This window comes from Syngnathus scovelli, chromosome 6 (assembly GCF_024217435.2).
Source record: "Syngnathus scovelli strain Florida chromosome 6, RoL_Ssco_1.2, whole genome shotgun sequence".
Classification (NCBI taxonomy): Eukaryota; Metazoa; Chordata; class Actinopteri; order Syngnathiformes; family Syngnathidae; genus Syngnathus; species Syngnathus scovelli.
Genome location: NC_090852.1, coordinates 17,709,571 through 17,729,269, shown reverse-complemented (window position 1 = coordinate 17,729,269; position 19,699 = coordinate 17,709,571). Strand labels below are relative to the sequence as shown.

The following is a 19,699-nucleotide window of genomic DNA, read 5'->3' as shown; positions in this document are numbered from 1 at the left end:
TTTGTACGTGTTCTAGAGAAGCTCTTGTAAAGACTCCCCGGGGATGAGTAAGATTGTGTTAAACCTCGACAGCCTGCTCATGAATCTTAATGTTGATCTTATAAAATGAGCCGCGCGGCGCAGCGTCTAAGAGAGTAACTCACCGAGCGGTCGGCGGGATGCTAATCTGAGCGTGCCTCTGCAAATGAAGCGAGAGAGAGAGAGAGAATTGGGCCGTTCAAATACGTAAAGTACTCGAGGTGTTTGCTCGGGGGGCTCTTCAGGCTCCTTCAGGTTAAGCGTTTGAAGAAAATGGGGCGGCAAAGATAAATGGGGCGGACGGCCAAATGTATTTTATGAGGGTGAAAATGACTTCGACGAGCTTATGCCGTTTTATTTCGGAAACGTTTTATTTGAACAATATGGCATTTAGATTACGTTAAATAGAATACTTTGCCTGCAGTACTTCACCGATGAAACAGAAAGTGAAACTTGCCAAGGGCCTATCATTTGGAGAGATTAATGAACATGAGAGAATTCCATTCTTGTCTGTCTTTAATTAACCTGTTAATCCTTTGACGGTGGATTATATGAAGAAAAAATGGAGTGTTTGAAGGGTTAATGACTAATTGTGAGTGAAATGCAGAATATAAAAAGTAGCATAGTGAGCTGTTACCGACTGCTCGGAGACCCGCAAAACATTTAAACACATTCACATAGAAGCTGCTGTATGCCACATCTCACACCCCGTCACTCACATCATGTTAACATCAGCTCTCAAAGGCTTACATTCGTTTGTATACATTTTATGAAATATGTTGCGTTTGACATGCGTGGGACCTCTGCCCATGTGAAGATGGGGAGCCCTGAGAAGTTAAATAATTACACACTTCAACCATATCCGCTCTTGTCTTTCTGCCGCGCTCCGAGTGGGTGAGAGTGATGCGGCGCGTGGTGTGATGAGATCATTAGGCATGAGTGAAAAAGCCGAGGTCAACACCCGGGCATTCTATGTAATCATCTCACTTACATGCACCATCAGTGTGTGGAGAATGTGTGCTTTTTTTTTTTTTTTTTTCTCCCCATGCAAAAGCTCACCTCAGAGAGAGAGAGAGAGAGAGAGAGAGAGAGAGAGAGAGAGAGAGAGAGAGAGAGAGAGAGAGAGAGCTCCACACACACTGACTGGCTGCTTCCCCCGTGGGCAAATAGATGCGAGATGACATGCTGGCTGCTTCTGTGCTGAATGTTCACTGAACTTTGTGGCGAGAGGTTGCCACTAAAGAGGGTTCAACCACAGGTTAATATACACACAAACAGCAAAAAAAAAAAAAGCCCAGCAAAGGATTATGAAATACTGAGATGACTGACAAATCCCTCTCTGCTGTTAGCCTCCTAAAAAAAAATGGCTGCCTATTGATGTGGTCATTAGGGTGACCATATATGGTAATACTTAATGTAGCATTGGTTATGTTTAACTGGTATTAGGATTATGAAAAAATTTCAGAACCCTCCCCCTGACCCCTTGCCCTAAAATATGAATGTGAAGGACTAAAAGGGTGGAATGTACTTCCTTGTAAAGCCAATTCTCACACTTGCTTCTACTGTACCATGTCCAACACACTGACCTCTAGTGGTGGTTTCTACACATTGCAGAGAACACCCCTTTAAAAAATTAATTAGCTCTCCAAATACCACAATAATGGCCAGCAGTGAAATACAGATATCAGAATAAAATAATGTAATATTTTTTTAAAGAATTAAATACAAACTTCAAATTATACATAGAAAAAAAATCATCATGAGGATTAAATAAATTATATGACAAAGTTGTAATGGTAAAAACAACACCCCAGGTTTGACAGGAGGAATAAAGTTGAAATATTTGAAAATTTAAACAAAAAATAATTAATTACATGAAATACATTTGTCATTAATATATGTATATGTAAAAATAATTAATCTCATAGGAATAAGGTCAAAATGTTAAGAGGAAAAAAACGTTTTTAGAAAAACCTGAAAATATTTTGCACAAAACAAATCAACTGATACAATTTTAAAGTCTAAAAACATGCTAGCTTTGAAACTCAGTTTTTCTTTTTTACCCTTTCACCAGCACCCACATCAATATTTTTGTCTCAACAGATAATGAAAACAAAGTGAAAATGAAAGTCTTAGGAAAAATGGATAAATTTGCTGAAGCGTCTGCTGCATGCGCCACATCAACACATCTCCACACTAATTGACAAGTGTAATTCGGCTACTTAATTTTCTTTATTGAAAGCTCGTCACGGATATATTTAGCAAGCCAGGAGCCGTTTAAATAAAGAAATGTAGTGGGATGCTTCAGTGACATAGCCTTCCTACTCTTTGTGTTTTTTGTGATGTCGTTGATGTTGTTCCTCCAATTTTCCTGCAACACCTTTTATAAATCATGTCCTTGATGGGCAAACCCTGGTAAATATTTTCTATAACTGCAGGAGGCCTCGACAATGGAGCCGTTCCCAATAGTTGTTGTGTGTGTGTGTGTGTGTCGTACTGTCAATCAGAAGGTTCAGGGCTTTTCATTCAGAATTGCTTTTGTGATTCCTCCAAACAGAACACAATAGGCCAAATATTTCGATGATGGTTGTGGAATCACGGGTCAAAGGGCATTCACACTTCAACAAGCTGCGACTAGAGGTGACTGGAGGCAGGCGAGGCGGTTTCAAGGAGACGCCACAAAAATAAACAATCGGATATCCAAGTCGTGAAAGGTGTGTTGTGTACCGCAGCGTTACTACTTTCTTCTTCACTTTATCATTTATCGGCTAGCATAATTCTGCTTATCTCACGCCAGAAGTTTTTTATGTGCTGTTAAAGATGCATTTCAAAAGTGGCAGCACCCAAAAAAAATGTGGTAGGAAATTAATACATGATTAATATAATTCAACAAAAAGCGGCAATCATTTTGGTTGGAGAGCAAAAGGAAAAAGTGAAGCACACTTTTTGGGTGTGAACTTTCATGTGAGAGACCGTGGAGGCGTAACCTGAGGGGATGAAGGCCAGCCAGCCAGGCAGGCAAGGCGAGCAGGCAGGCCGGCCACCTTACTGGAAGTCAAATCAGAGGCGCTCACTTGGCACCTCATGCCTGACTGGCCCATGACCCGCAGGGGCGACACCCATTTCTGGGTCATGTTCGGTCCTTTGACCTACTTAACCACTGACGAGTGCGCGATATTTTCCCACATTCTTCTTGTAGAGCAATGTTGATTTGTACCTTCCAATTGCACAGCCACTCTTGCAATGTCCATTTTTTTTTTTTTTGTAAATTTTTTATGCACAGTGGTTTGTTTGTTTTAAGACATTGACATTATAACTTGTCAGTGAAGTTGAGTGTATTATTATTTTTTTAATTGTCATTCATTTAAAACATAATTTTCATTAAATGTAATTACAATTGATTCTTTAAATTTTCAAATGTAATTTCCAATATATTTTACTTAAGAAAACCTAAATAAATTTGTAATCTAAATAAATGTGTAATTTCATTACATTTTAATATAAAATTTATTAAAATTATTATATTTTGATATATTCGATTTAAGTTAGGATAAACTGTTTTATTTAATTTTTAATTTAAAATGTAATTTTCAAATATCATTTAAAGTCAATTTAATATATTTGTTCAAATCTTAATTAGTATTTATGAATTCAATGTTAAGCGTAAGGTATTTATTTTATTTTAGTTAAATTTATTGCCTTACCAGTTGAATTTTGACTCAAAACTGTACTTTTTATGTATCTATTTTTTTTAATGAATTTTTAATATTTGAAATCACATTTTGTACCAATGACTGTCATTACATTTTACAGTTTTATTTTTTTTAATTTAATGTATTATACTAATGATAACCCCTTCAGCAGTGTAATGGCTATTTGATGGCCACATTTTGACCCTTCCAAATTTTTCCCACCTGAAGAGCCGTGAAGAAATATCATCATGGTGAATATCAAGCCCTCTAACCCCATCTAAAAACCAACACCCAGTTACCTCACATTTCTGAAGTAGCTGCTGACCCTGGAATCAAACCACATGTGCACGCTCACATTAGGCGCTCCTCATGAGAGCTGACATGTGATGATCTCTGGCGGGTACGAAGATGCACGCAGCGGGAAAAGTGGTGAAGGGCCACTTGGAGCACATCAGCTGCTTCCCTTGTTGTCACCCTCTTCATTGCAGCCCGCTAGGCACCGCACGACGAGTCCAGTGCACAGTACCATCCCCCAATCTCCTCGTGTCCCTCCTAATGGCCTTTTCACTTCAATGTCAGCTCCCCTGGAGTAAAACCACTGAATATACATTACCTGAAATTTGCGAAAACGACGGGCCAGTGGTTGCTTCCAAAATTCTCACCAAGTATCACCATAATAACATTCAAATGATGTGTAATATGTACTAAATAAAAGGGAAAAATGCATTTAAATAAGCAAAGCTAGCATGAAAACAAGATGGCCGACAGGTGGCTAATGATAACAATCATTTTAGGTTAATATGTTAAGTGCTGTGTGTACTTGCGCGACCTCTATTAGCTCATGCGACACGTGGCAAAGTGCGTCGTTTGAGTCTGTTACGGCGGCAAAGCGCCTCGTTACCCCCGCCGCGCCGTACTCTGCAGCTTGACCAATTACTTTTGACGCTGAGAGGACGTGACATTTGTAGGCTCCGTACTCTGCAGTGGCTGCACACGTTAAAAGATGCATCGGGCATTTTTTTTTTTTTTTTTACCCCCTTCCGGCAAATAATTCATGCGCTGCTTCAACCCCTGGCTTGACTCTGTGAACTTAAAGGTACACAGGCCTTGGAACATATGCACGTATTACGGTGTTGGCTCAACGTGAGAACGTTTATGAGGACGAATGAGATTTTCACAAACTCCCTCACCACATGCGTTACTTTTTATATTTATTGACATTTATAAACCACTAAAGTACAGAAACATCCTAATTGCCACTGAGAAAGTCCACAGTTAAAAAAAAAAAGCAAATTTCATACTAAAGGTTGCTGAACGATTAATCGATTATCAAAAATAATTTGAAAATCGATTCATCGTCTACTTACCACGTGTTAATTTTATTGGAAATTATTTAACTGTACCATGAAGGGGAAATAAGTGGTGTGTTGCAATTGATGACTTGTGACATGCCTGTAGCTGTATTTATTGCCAACATGGACACCATATCGGTGAAGCATGTCGTTCACGGTCACGTGCAAGCTGTCACGGCGGAGCAAATTACACGCATATAAAATCAGACGTGGGTCATCGGAAGCTGATTGTAAAAGCCTCCTTCCCTCTGCTGAGTACATGTTACCTCTGTGGCAATTTGTCAAACACAAACACTTGCACGCTCCAGGAATCATGTGCCCCCTGGTGGTGATGTAATGGAGCAGAAAAATAGATTTTGATTGTTGCGCGCCAGCCGCCGGCGCTCACGCGCCTCTTTGATTAATTTGCATAAGAAGGAAACAGTCTGTCAACAAGTCATTTGCGGCGGGCCTCAAATGACGTTTTGGTTGGTTTTATTCCAAAAGCTCAATTTAGCCAATGAGAAACAATGATGAGGCCATCCGTCCATCCATCCATCCATCCATTTTTGATAGCGCTCGTCCTCATTAGGGTGAGCTGGACTCGATCCCAGCGATCGTTTTATGAGTGAAGCGGGATACACCCTAGACTGCTCACCGGAGCTGAAATTTGTACCATTTTAGCATAATTTTTTGGGCCTAATGTTAAGGCATGACTAAACAATTCCCATCGATGGACAATTTTGTGTTTTTGCTGAATTTGCTGTTTTCGGAATCCGGGGCAGTTTTGGTTGGGGATAAAATGTATTAACTGTGTTTCAAACAAGGTCATTATAGTCAACGAAAAAGTCAAACTAAAAGTAATTTGTTTGTTTTTTTAAATTGTTTTGAAATTGAAATTACCGTTAGGCCATACAGACGAAAGAACAACGTTTAAAACTTACTTCTTCCTTTCTAAAAAAATAAATAAAACTAATACTGAAACTAAGAAAACTGAACTAAAACAGCCGTTCTGTAAAAAATAAAAAAATAAATAAATAAATAAATAAATAAATGAATGAATGAATGAATGAACGAACGAACGAACGAACGAACGAACGAACGAACGAACGAACGAACGAATAAATAAATAAATAAATAAATAAATAAATAAATAAATAAATAAATAAATTAATTAATTAATTAATTAATTAATTAATTAATTAATTAATAAAAACTGCTCTTTGAGTTAATGAAAAACCACTGCATTAAAAAAAAACAAAAGTCTAACTAGAAATAAAAACTCGCAAGTTATTACCACCCAGATTTTGAACCGGCGCTGTCTCGACTGTGATGTGTTTTCCTGAAAAGCGTAATCACCAAAACCACCGCTGTCCCCCTCTGTCCAAATCGCTGCAAAGTCCCAACATGGATGAGTAATCACTATTACTGTGCACACACACAAAAAAAGCAACACACAAACAAGAGACACACAACAGGAGTGTCCATCCAAATGTTTTTTTTGACTTTGTGATTATGTCGGGAGGTCAGCCTACGAAAGTGGACCCGGGGCGGCCGTTTAATCCCATCAACAGAAACCGCATTCCTATAATGAGAAATAAATAACACGAGCATGCTCTCAGATTAAACAAAACAGTTCGGACCATTAGATCGTTTTCATTGCTGGCATTAGGGCAGCGGATCCGTTTTTTTCTCCCCCTCGCTTAATCCAACAAAGTAGGTCAGTGTCTATTGAGTATTAGTGCTGTGGCTGTGATCCTGTTGTTTCAGCTTCAGGACATGGAATTAACCCCGTTGCTGGCTAAACTGGATAGGGCAGAGGTTACTGGTAGGGTAGCCGGAGGGGAAGGGCGGGAGGGGGGGTGGGGGGGTACTTGGGTCACCGCTGGATTTCTGACGCCCATTGCTTCTTCCCATCAGCTAAATGACGTCTTTATGCTGCCTTCTGCTCAATCTGCATTATATAAATAGTTTGTTTCGAACTACAGCACAGGAGATTATGTCCCTCTGAGGACTCCATATTTTTTTTTCTGTTTAATAGGGAAGTGTACTTTAAGGCTAATTTGATGAAACTAGAATGGCCATCCATGCTAATTTGGACCAACATAGAGTACCTCCTGGATAATGGGCTCATTACCATCTGTGCATCCTTTTGGGGAAATGTGTAGATAAATAATGACTAAAGAGCCTTTAACTGAGTTTATTAAACCAGGGGACATATTAATGAGAATGAAATTATATTTTTGAAAGTCACTGTAAGACCATAATGAGAAAAAAAAAAGTGTTGGGTGAACTTCACAATCTTGGATTTTCCACCATAATAGGTTCTTTGTCATTTTACATTTTTGCTTGGTCTTTTCATTTGTCCTACTGTTATTTTAAGTTTTGTAAAACAGTATCCAGAGTTATGTTGCGTATGAATGTAGCTATACCAATATTTATTTTTATTTTTTTACTGTAATGTGAATTTATGTCATATTTATTTTACATTCTCCCAGCTCAATGATTCCATCTTCAGCAGGCCAGTAGAGTAATCAGCAAGCAGCAGGACCGTATAATATCAATGTCCTAAATAACCACACCCAACATAATGATTGGTGTGTGTGTGTGTTGATCACAGATCATGGCGGATTAGTGCATCTTATGTGCGATGGCAGTTGAAGCCTCCATGCATCTCTTCTTTGCAGGCACGCACACACACTGCACCACACACTGCTGCCCTCCTAACGTGAACGCGACGATATTGTGACAGATCCAAAGCGAGTGGCAAGAGAACAAATCACAACCGCTGTCATGTAATTGGGAGAAAGACATGACAGTCAGACCGTGAACATTTGAAACTATGTTGTTGCCCCAGAGAGCATAATAAAAAAAAAAAAAAAAAAGCCAAGTTGATTTAATGTCATTTTTAAACAGCAGAAATATAATGTAGCCATTAGTCTTTCTATTTTTCTATTTAGGGGATGACTCTGCAGCTACTTAATAAATAAATAAATAAATAATAAATAAATAAATAAATAAATAAATAAATAAATAAATAAATAAATAAATAAATAAACTATACATCTAGTTTAAAAACGGCATCTGAATCCAAATGATTTTATTTTGTGCCACCACTTGATGAAATAAAAAATAAAAAGTACAGTTTCCATAGTATGATCACTTTAATAAAGTTTGTTTTTACAATGTTGACAGTGTGACACCGCAATGGAACTTTTCTGTTGCCATTCTTTCCAATGGGAAGAAAAAAATAATTATTTATTACTTGTCAAGATATTTTTGATTGAATTTATACTATAAAAGTTTCAGTTGGGTAGCATCCTTCCAACCTTGGTCAACCAACATCCTGGAAAAGATACCAGCGATACTTGTCAAGATATTTTTGATTTAATTCATATTATAAAAGTTTCATTTGGGTAGGAACCTTTCTTTTGGTACACGTTTCTGCTGAAACGTTTCTAGTGACGGACCATGAGCCATATTTAAAGGTGAGTAAATGTTTGCAAAGTTTGCTGTCAGACAATGACATGTACAGCCAATTAGAAATATTTGCCTCATTTTTTTTTTTTATATATTATTGAACCACAGAAGACAAGGACACAGACCAAATGTGCTGCCAGTAAGAAAACTTTACCTTTTTTGTTTAATATTAGTATCATAATAGCCAAGTGTTCACTTCTTGATACTTCATGTGCATATGAAACCACTTATCATGGAAGGATCCGGAATGCTTCATGGGAATTCCCTCTTTGTTTAAAACTTGGATGTCCAGTACTGTAAAAAATGAGGTTTTCATTTGCCCGTGAAACTCACTGCAATATATCTACTAATATTCCACTACTAGTGTGATATTAGATGAGTCCCTCTGGGCTTACACAGAAAAGTCCAGTGATGCCGGTGAAGGAATGTTAGATGCCATTGGAAGTGACAGCAGCTGCTCTCTCTGTCCTCGTGCACTAGTGATTCCCACACAGTGAGCAATCTCCTTGTACCCCCCCAGCCAGTCCATAAGGTCACTTTTATCGGGCTCCGTCTCGAGCCCCTTTTACTTTCATGAATTGATTTGATCTATTGATCCCTATGATATTCAGAGAGGCAAGTAAGTACAAATTGGGCTGATTGCAACTTTGACAAGTGTGCTTTAGTGTCGTAAACACGGGCTAAATATAGGAGTCTCTGACATGTTTACCTCGTGCGCCCCAGACGGCGAGGAGGCAATACGAGAAGGCGAACGGAGGACTGAGGAGACCGGAGCTTGAACTGTGAGAGGGGGAGTGAGTCAAGATGGTGAGTAAGAGCACACGCATGTTGACGTCATACAAGGTCAAATACGGGATGAATGTGGCTTTGTAGCTTTTCGAAATGACACATTTTTCTCTGATAAAATTGTAAGGCCCAGGAAGTCTGCATGGAAAAGCTTCTTAAAGTCAAATTTATATAATATAGAACAAGTGTAAAATTTTCAAAACATTACAGTTGTCAATTCAAAAAGTGAAACCCATAAAGATTAATTAAAAGCAAAAGCCACTTTCTACTTAATTTTAGTATATTATGGTACGTTATGATTATTTTTTAATGAAATTAGCTATAAGCTAAACTCGTTAGCTATAAGCTAAAATCCTAAAAATCATTTCACTCTGTGTAGTAATACTAAAATGACCTACTAAAAACATTTAATACCATGTTCAAATGTATTGTGTATGAATATTGACACCTCAATCATTTCTATGACTGCATCAGTACCTACAATATTAATTTGTACAATTAATTGTATTCATTGATGTTGCATGACAATGTGTTTTTCAATATTGACAATTTTAGTGGTTAAATATCAATATTGTGGCAATAAGAGCGTAGCAGTTCATCTCCATCCTCCAGAGGGCAGTGAAGACACACGATACAATGTCAAAGTAGCACTTTGTCCTCTTCCAAGCTTGTGTTCTCAAGTGTGTTGAACAGAAGCACACCACACTACACTTCACACATACAAATCCAAAGGCGTGTGTAATTCATCAAAGCTTTTATGGAGCCGTCGACCTTCTTGCCTACACTTAATGACACGATAACCCGATGATTGTGATGTTTAGTTTGCTTTATTTTATGCCTGTTTAAAAAATGTAATGGAGATTAGCGGTTTTAAGGGAATCCGTCACTCATGAGGAAGATCGGTGCATCTGTTTGAATTCTTGGAAAATGAACGAGAGTGCTATTTAATGCGACATGATGGCTAAACGATACCGGATCCACAAAGTCTTAAGGACCCATGCCTGAAATTGAACAGAAACATTTCGGTTTGAAGCTTCTCATCATACTAAAGGAATAACACCAGTTTCGGTTTCTCACGGAACCATGATTGAAATTGAACAAGAAGTCGGCCATTTTGGTTTTCAAGAAACCATTTTGAGGTCAATGGCAGGCTTTGTAATTTGACACATTTTCATATTTTTTAGGTTTAGGGCTTGGCTCTGTTCAAAGGAACTTTCACAAAACAATTATAAGAAAAATTTTTTAGACAGTTAAACATACTTCGTACACACAAAACTTCTTTTGGCAACCATCACATTCTGAGCCAACCTATCTTTTTCATTCAACCCTGAATTATCTTCTTTATTAAAAATGGATAAGGCTCACTGTTGTTTGCCTTTATTAACAATCGAAAGGAATAAAACGATAGCAGACAAGGCGGGGTCACGGTGGCAATCTTCCAAACAGCTTTTAAACGCCGCTTGGCCATTGATAAACAACCACGCCTGTAATTAATATTGTACGCTCGTGGTAAAAAGCATTCTGCATAATTACTCCAGTGTCTCCCTTTGGAAAATATGCACATTCAGTGATATTATAAAGAGGACCAGTATATCATATAAAGTCATAAATAATGCGGCGGTAGAATTAATTAATTATATACAGCCTCCTCCTCTTCTTCATGCGGTATTTTACATTTAACCATGTCAGCAGTTATTGATGCACTCTTTAAACAATGACTGTTTACATGCCTCTTTAATGGAAGCATTTTCCGACGGTACTCGATGACAGCGCAGTTTAACTTTTAGCTGAATGATGTCGGATTTGCTGAGTGGATTAGAGTAGAAGTTGAAGATGAAAAATACGATTATCATAGCCCCACCAAAAAATTCTAAATGCCATTAAAAATTCTCCTATTAGCTACGGGACTGAAAGCAGGACGTTTGCCGGACCGACTAGCAAGTGATAAGGGAATAAACAGTGCCCCTGCTGGTCATACCCAAGTAGTACACTCCATTTAAACTCTATTGCGTTCATTCAATATTAATTAATTCTGTATTTTTTTTTAAAGAACTAATTAAATACCTAAAGACAAATCTACAAATATGATATACATCCATTCAATATAAATAAATAAAACTAAAAATTATAACACTTTAGAATCAAAGCCATATTTCCACCTCAGAGGAAAATTGACTGTTTTCACGGCTGACATCCATCTTGCATCCCCCCCGAATATTTTCTTTGTTCCAGTATAATTATGCTTCCTTAAAAGTGTTGACGTCGTTTCGGTGACATCCCCTAACAACATAGTGTACTCTCAACGAGACCCAATCAGATGAATGTCGTGACCATCTTTGCAGCGCTCATCCTCGCGTCTGTTTTTCTTCTCTCGCCTTTATTTTTTTTTACGCGCGGGCATGTGTGTGTGCGTGAGATGTTGTCTTTGATGGCTGCTCAACAAAGAGAGGGCTGTCTTCGGCTGTAACCTTTCTGCACCAGAATCTGGAACATGACACATGTCAGGCTGTGATAAATGGTGCAGAGTCTCAGTAATTTCACCAGGAATGCCCTTGAGATGCCCAAAACCCCAATCGCAAATGGTATTGTGTTGAATTAAACCATAAAAAGAAATCCTCCCCACCCTTGACATGATAGCGACCATACGCTGGAAATGAAGATTGTTGTTTTTCTTCTTCTCGTTGTTGTTCTATTCTATTACGTGTACTATTCGGTCTCCTGTGTGCAAAGTGTGTTTATGCAATGTCGCTTTGCTTTTACCGCCACTTGAAGGTTGTGTTGTAAATTAGATGGCTACGGTGGTGATCAATGCCCTTGACGTTGTACAATTTGGAGTTGTAGAGAAGCCACTTTTTAGAATCCCACGTTGCTTTGTAGTCAAAGCTAGAAGTTATTGTGCTGCTGTAAATTGTAAATTCTTGTTTTGGTGGACGCTACATGCTAAAGAAGGTAAGTCTGACCAATGCTAAAAGAATGAGGAAAATAATAATAATAAATACAAGTAGTCATGGCAGCTAATGTCTTACGTGTCGCTAGTTTAGCAGTCGTTGATTCATGAGTACTTTCTCTGTGGTTTATGACGCTCTACTAAGTGATAGTGCCATCTAGTGTTATGTATATGCAATTACCAAACACTTTTAGGATGTTAATCATTTGCAGCTTTTTTTTATTTTTTAAATAAGTGTTCAGTCTTAATAAACTGTGGTATAGCGGCAGAAGGATACAGTGTAGAATTTTTTTTTTAATATTAACTTGAATTTAAGACATCCGAGTCAGTTTTCATCTGAATGAAATAAGTACGTACAAGCTTGGAACACGAGTTGTAGTGGCACCAAGGTAATCTGATTAGGACAAATCGGCACTCGGTTTCGCAAGTATGCATTTAAAGTGGAGAATCTAATGACTATGCAATTAGGCTTAAACAAAATAGATGATGGCCGCTGACAAATAGTATAGACGTAACTCCCTACGGAGAGTCTGAAAAATCACACAATGCAGAATTAGAGTCCCTGGGAGTCTCTCGCTGGGTTTTGTTGTGAGCGCTGATTTAGCTGGCAATTAATCCACAAAAGCAAAAAAAAAAAAAAAAAAAAACTGTGGCTAAACTACCCTGCTCTGAAAAATAAAAAAAAGTTGGAATCTTAATTAGGAGCGATGTGTTAGAAAAGCAATGAGGCCCCCTCACCCCCCGTTGCTGTTTCCATCCATAATGGCACGAGGACATCACATGCTTTTTTTGCTGTCATCTGCACAGTGCAATCGGGGGCCCCAGGACTCCTGGCTGAGGGGGGGCGGGAGGGGGGGGCTCTTCATTGTCCACAACTTGAGCTTCCTCACTATTGCTATAGTAGCAATGGACAAACTTTGATGGTCAAGATATGATTTGATTTTAAAAATGGACTGACAAGCCAAGACGCTTGGAGATGAGGTAATAAAATAAAATAAAACTAAAAAATGGAGTATTTAAAAAAAAAAAAAAAGATTATATAATGACAATTCTTTGTCTGGAGAAAAAAAAAGTGTATTTAAAAAATAATACATAAATAATAATAATAAATAATCAAATATTTAATATTTTACCTTCAAACAGTTAATAAGACATGCAATGTTTTTGTGAAAAATAAAATTGTTTAATTCAGAGAAAAATAAGAAAACTGACGCAACAAAAGATATGAAAGCAAATGCTCTGCAAGCCAAATTAAAGACGGGCCATACTTTTGCCCGTCACTTGTATTCCTTAGTAGTTTCACAATATTTCTTGCCAAGTAGTTCAAGATTTCCACCACACAAACGCTTTCCAGCTTCAAAAGAAACGGCTAATAAATCATTGTATCATATATGCATAGCTTTGCCCCATGTGCACTTCTTCTTTTTTTTTTTTTTTTTATATTAGCTGTTTCAGCTATCGCCGTTGGTCATCGAGGGGTCCCCTGTTTTTGAAAAATAGCCCTGGTTTGACTATGCCTGTTCAGCTGGCTGCCTTCAATTTTATACCTGCAAAGTTTCAATCTCGGGCCTCCTCGCGTCCTTTAACACTCGGTTCCCACACTTGCAGCCTCCCCCAGGCTGCCCCCCCCCTCTTTTTTTTTTTGCGGGATTACTGGGAGAGACCGCTCTTGTGCTGTTGTTTTCAACCTTGGCGGACAGGGTGGTGGATAGGGGGGGGGGGGTTCTCGGGTGTGTATTCTGGAAATACGTCAAAGAAAAGCAAAAAGGCAACAATTTTCTGCTTGAATATCCCTCTGACTAAATCCATTGATCATCCTCGGACTTCCAGGGAGAGAGGGAGAGAGATGGAGAGGCATGTTTTATCCTCTAATAACTCCTACCTTCACCCCCCCCTTCTCCTCCTCCCGCCTTGCTGTTGTTCTGTTGTTGTTGGTCGCACTTGCGCTCTATTCCTGGGAGAACCCGGCAAGATTGAAGTTATTTTATGCTTCAGCTCCCCGGGTCCCAATTTGAAAAGTCCTGTGTGTCACTTTTCACACTCAGCCGCTGTCAGATAGCAGGGAGCGCCACACACTTCTGTCTTTTCTACTCCCTTCTCCCGTTGGTGGTGCCTTGACAAAATGGGTCAAAGGAAAAGCAAGCTAGGGTTTGTTTACGTTTGGAAAGTTTCATTGCGGGGAGCGCAAATCATCTCGTTGGGAAATATAATTGATCGTGCGAGTCAAATCGGAAATATCAATCCCCAAATGTTTACAGTCTAAAACACTGTTCCAATATTTTTGGAATACATACAAGCCATGGCCTCTCTCGTGTTTTTTTTTTTGTCTGGCCTGTTTAGTCATGATGTCAAGGGGGGCACAGTAGTGGACATCTAATTGTGCTTTAGCAGCGCTGGCACCTTCCAGACTGGACCCTCTTCACCTGCCAGCAACCTTGCTCTCTGGCAGACTCAATAAACTGCAGCTAATTGGACGCCGATGACAGACAAGCCGGCCCCAATTTATTGCAGTTTGAAGACAAGCCATTCACCTTACCTCCGCGCTCCCCTTGAGTCATCTCGTCGCAGTATCGCTTTCAGAAACCCCACCAAACGTTTGGCATGTGATGTCTCCATTGTGTGATGCAATGGACATTGGAAAAGCCATAAATGTGATTATGAATACTTTTTCTCTGAGCCTCGTTGCCTGGATTGTATTATTTTATGGCAGTTATTTAAGTGTATGACCTATAATAGTGGTAACTTGGTTTAGATTTATTTCCGTAGTATATTTGATGAAGTCATATTTTACAATCTATTCTAAATGTTTATTGGGGCCCCAGCAACAATGACGTTTGATATAATTTTCTGATGGAGATTCAAAATTATTTGGTGGCGACATTGCTTAAGATGCGTGAAAAAGTGTCAAGGACCCATATCAAATTAAACAGGAAGTCGGCCATTTTGTTTTGGAATCCGCCATGATGAAATTGGGAAGCTTTTTTTTTTGCTTCTGCTATTTGATACTCGCATGAAATAAGAATTTCAAAGATTTTCCGTGAAAATTGAAAGAAAAGGCCAAAATTTGGTGCACGTGGCCATCATAACAGGAGACACAAAAGTCCCACTTTGACAAAATCTTACCAGGAAATTTAATAAACGAATCCCAGTTGCTAATGCTCAATTAAAAATAATTTTTATTTTTGCACGCCTCTTTTAATTTAGGCTGTGCATGGCATCAAAGTAAAAAAAAAACCAAAACTTTAGGGTTTATTAATTATGGCACACAGCTAAATCATTTTTAATATTATTATTTACGACTATCCGAACATTTAAATAAAGTTTCACTGGAAACAGCATTGCCCTTGTTTAAAAATCAAAGCTACCCTCAAAATGATTTTTTTTTTTTTTAAAAAGATACAAGTGAGATACCACATTGTGAGTCTGCCATGTAAACATTATGTCCGACCCTTGACACTTTTGACGTACTCTGCCAAGCACATTAAGTATCTGAAAGTGATAAAGCTTCAATTTGCTACACCATTAGACTAATTACCGCCATAATTAAGCAACTACTTGATTAGAACTAATGAGCACCTAATTATCCAGGAAGAAAGGATCAGGTGGTAATTAATAGAGTCAAGTTGATGTCTTCTGACTTACCAGTGGCCATTACCAAGCATGAGGGACTGGGAAGAAGAATGAGAGACAGACAAAGGAAAATACTTCAATGTTTACCTCGCCCCCCCCCCTTGTAGCTAACACCAAACAACGGTTTCACCAGCATGTTGCTAATGTGTTAATTTGACACAATTACACTATTTACTTTGTTGTTACCGATAACAAGTGGATTTTTACTCTGTGTGCACGCGTGTGTGTGTGCGCGTGTGCGAAAGCTATCACTCGACTGTAATTGCATCCCACAATGAACATCCCTGCGAGATAAATAGAGACAAATCTAAAATTTATAGAATCCCGCCATTTGCATAAAGTGTATTATCTAAACAGAAGTGAAAAGTGAGGGTGCCCGAAAAGGTCATTAAAATTTAACCGTATCGAATGTGGAAATAGAGACATAATCAATCCATCAATCGGATGCTTATTTAAGGTGCGTGATTGCAATAAGGCGCACGGCAACGGTCAGGCAAAAAAAATATAATATGCATGACCGAGTGAAATCTGACACTTTTTGATGTATACTTCTTCTTTATATTAATGTTTGAATAATATGTGGCTGGAGGGTGGGCTGGGAATTAAAACAGAGAATGAAGGTACGTCTTCTCCTGTGATGTTGAAACATCTGGATTAAGCAGACGCTAATTCCTTGAGTGATTTGCAAACTTTTGATTGCCACTACCAGGATGGATTGAAGAAAGGTAAATGACTAAAAATGACTCCAGACAGTCATGCTAGCATGCTAGCATAAGATTTTTATTCGCATGACCTGGCAGGGACTCCAGAGACTAAACACAGACCCTTAACAAGTAAACTTTCCATAATATGTCGCCTTTAAAGTTACTTTCAGGAAGCCTCGTAAAGAATAGAATCCTCAAAACCAATGCTAATCCCACACGGGCTCGTTTGACATTGACACTTCTATGCTATATTCACAAAAATGTTATTGTGTAGCTTTTTTTAGGTCTGTGTCATTTTGACAACATTCCAGTGCATGTGTACAGGAAATAGTTGTTATCGCGGTTATGGAAATTGTCCAGGGAAGGTGAAGGACATTGAGGGAAAAGCTTTGGGGTCTTCCTTTAACAAGCCAGCCATAAGAGGAACTTTTGGAATGTACATAGAAGATACATCGTCATTAACCACGATATATTTGTAACTTTTTATGAACACAAAAAATACATCTCCCAATTTTCTGAGACTTAAAGCTTATATTTAACTTAGGTGCCTGGGGGAATTTCTCATGTAGTGGTAAATGAAGCTTCAAATATGCTTCATGAACCAGTTGTATTTTTTGACTCCTCCAGATGTCACTCTGTTCAACATGTACTCCGATTTGCAATTACTTTATTCAAACTAACAGTGCCATTTAAATGAATCAAACAATACAACTGGTTCATGAAGCATATTTGAAGTTTCATTTTCCCATCATTACTGGGAGCCGAGTGAAACTTAACACATGCTATTTTTTGTCTTGCTAAAATTATCTCCGACAAATGAGCGATTATGTACCCATAACAAGTATTGCTTTTGTTACCATGACAACCGGCGACTGAAACTTGCGACAAGAGTGGCCTCTATGTGTGGATGCTCAGCCCAAGTGAGGTGCGGGCAAAAAAAATGAGCTCCATTTTGATTTTCTAATTTATTCGTACATTTAAAGAATGATATAACATCACATGACTACTTCTGTAAAGTTCTTTGTCTTTTAATAAATCATCAAGTAATACCTATAGATAAACGAGAGGTGCTTTTGTTAGTGTTAAATATTTAAGAAAAAAAAAATCTAATTCAATTTTGCATAACTTTGCATTATAACGTATAAAAAGGGAAGTACCGTGAATACTTACTGCTCCTTGAAGAAGCCTTCTTCAGACTCCATCTGCATATAGAATAAGACTTAACCAAGTGACTTTGCCCTTCCCCTACTGCACCAAATTGATATGCGGTCTAATCATCTGCTCGGAGCAGACGAGAGACGTAAATGGAAGTAATTAGGGCTATGTCAAACATAATTAATAAAACAGGTTCAGCTTGTGAAAACACTTGTCAGGGGGATGAAGAAAGATTCCGCTTCGTGTGTGTCTCTCTGACGCCGCCCCCCTCGTTCGCTTGTTGTTGTTGTTTTTTTTTTTAGGGGGGGGGGGTTCAACTAGGTCACACTTTGCTACTATAAGTCAGCGCTGCCCTCTCGTTCTCTGAGACTCTCTTACTCAGGCTTGGAGGAGACCTGAGATGCGGAGGGTTGGAGGTGGTGCATGGGGGAGGGAGGGGTGGGGGAGACGAGCACCAGCATCCTCTGGAAGGGAAATAAATGTCCCTGTCCATCCAGCGCCTGGATGAAATTAATTGCGGGCTCCTCATGCTGTCTGGGTACAACTGGGGCATTAACATAAGCAATTTGCGTCCAACTTCTGCTTAATAGAGCATCGGACCTGGCCCCGATAAGGCTTTTAAGGTCCCTAATGCATTAGCATAATCATAATATCCAAATATTATAGCGCCGTGATTTGCTGAAGCCCATTCATTATTGATAAGAACAAAAGGTTTTATAAATTACAAAAAGGAGAGCATGACCTATAATTACAGCTGGCAAATTAGGCCGCGGCGTTAAAGTCGCTTTTGAGGGGGGAAATAATGATGTTGGAGACCTTTTTTTTTTTTTTTTCTCCTCCCCTCCGGACGGAAACAAATAATAGATGCCTACACGCAGGGTTGAGGAGTACGCTCGCAAGTTCAAGAGGGACAATGTCCGCACAAGACCGCTTGGCGGGAAGCGTACCTGATGCGGAACCGGCGGACTGAGTTGCGTTTGAGAGCATGTGTGCCTAACATTGACACCTTATATATATATATATATATATATATATATATATATATATATATATATATATATATATATATATATATATATATATATATATATATATATATATATATATTTTTTTTTTTGTAAAATTGCAAACTTTACCTTTAATTGAAAAATAACATTGAAATAATAATATAAAATATAATAATAATAATAATGATGTGTGGTAATATTTACAAAGTCATCTAATAGTAAAAAAAATACTCCTGCAAAATGTTCTTGTTCCTGTCTAATCCAAAAAAATGACCTTCTCGTTGCGGAAGATATGACTTTCATCGCGGAAACTTCTTAATACAATAAAATTCCGTCAATTGTTTGCTTTCCAAATGAATATTTACACATGATTGATGCCGGAGTTTTCAGGTCGGATGAGATTATATTGCACTTTCAAACAAGCTGATTCAAATTTGGCACTGATTCTGTGTACAAAAGGCAGACTTTGTATTCCTCATTCTTCGTCCATATCACACCAAAGTGCCTATGGGAGTTCTTCTCTGTTATCTCGCTTATTTTTAGGGAAAAAGGGTGGACTAAGAGCCCCACCCCCCCGTGGTTCGTGATGCTCCTCGCTCCTTATCGGTCATTAAGCTCTCTTTATAGCGTCACTTGCGCAGGTCGTACATCCAGAAAAACGATGCTATCGAATGGGGGGGGGGGGGGGGGGTGGACATATTGTGAATCAACAGCTTTGTTAAAGGTGACTTAGTGTTTCCGCTTCCTCTCCTCGTCGCCCGTCCAAGTTTTCTAATCTCCGTCTGTCCACAACAATAAGAATTAATTAGCCCGCTTATTTTCCTCTGGATGTTCCGAGGCTCCCCATCTGGATGGAAGCGGGTCCTCTGTGGGCCTGATTAATGGCGTGCGCAGACAGTTGCCACTTCCCCCAGCCATGCCGCGTGGTCTGGGTCACAACTTCCAGAAG

The 19,699-nt window shown here is 38.7% G+C and overlaps 1 protein-coding gene across 3 annotated transcripts in view; it reads left to right on the top strand.

Moving 5' to 3' along the window:
- The window catches only part of alkbh3 (alkB homolog 3, alpha-ketoglutarate dependent dioxygenase), a 132,294-nt gene that overhangs the window by 20,036 nt on the left and 92,559 nt on the right, over positions 1–19,699 (top strand). For 2 of the 3 annotated variants that reach the window (XR_007482301.2, XR_007482299.2), the window contains one exon: positions 9,245–9,328. The gene's annotated coding sequence lies outside the window, so the exon portion shown is untranslated. Of the gene's footprint in view, positions 1–2,575; positions 2,659–9,244; positions 9,329–19,699 lie in introns of all 3 variants that reach the window. The other variant, XR_007482300.2, reaches the window with a different exon arrangement.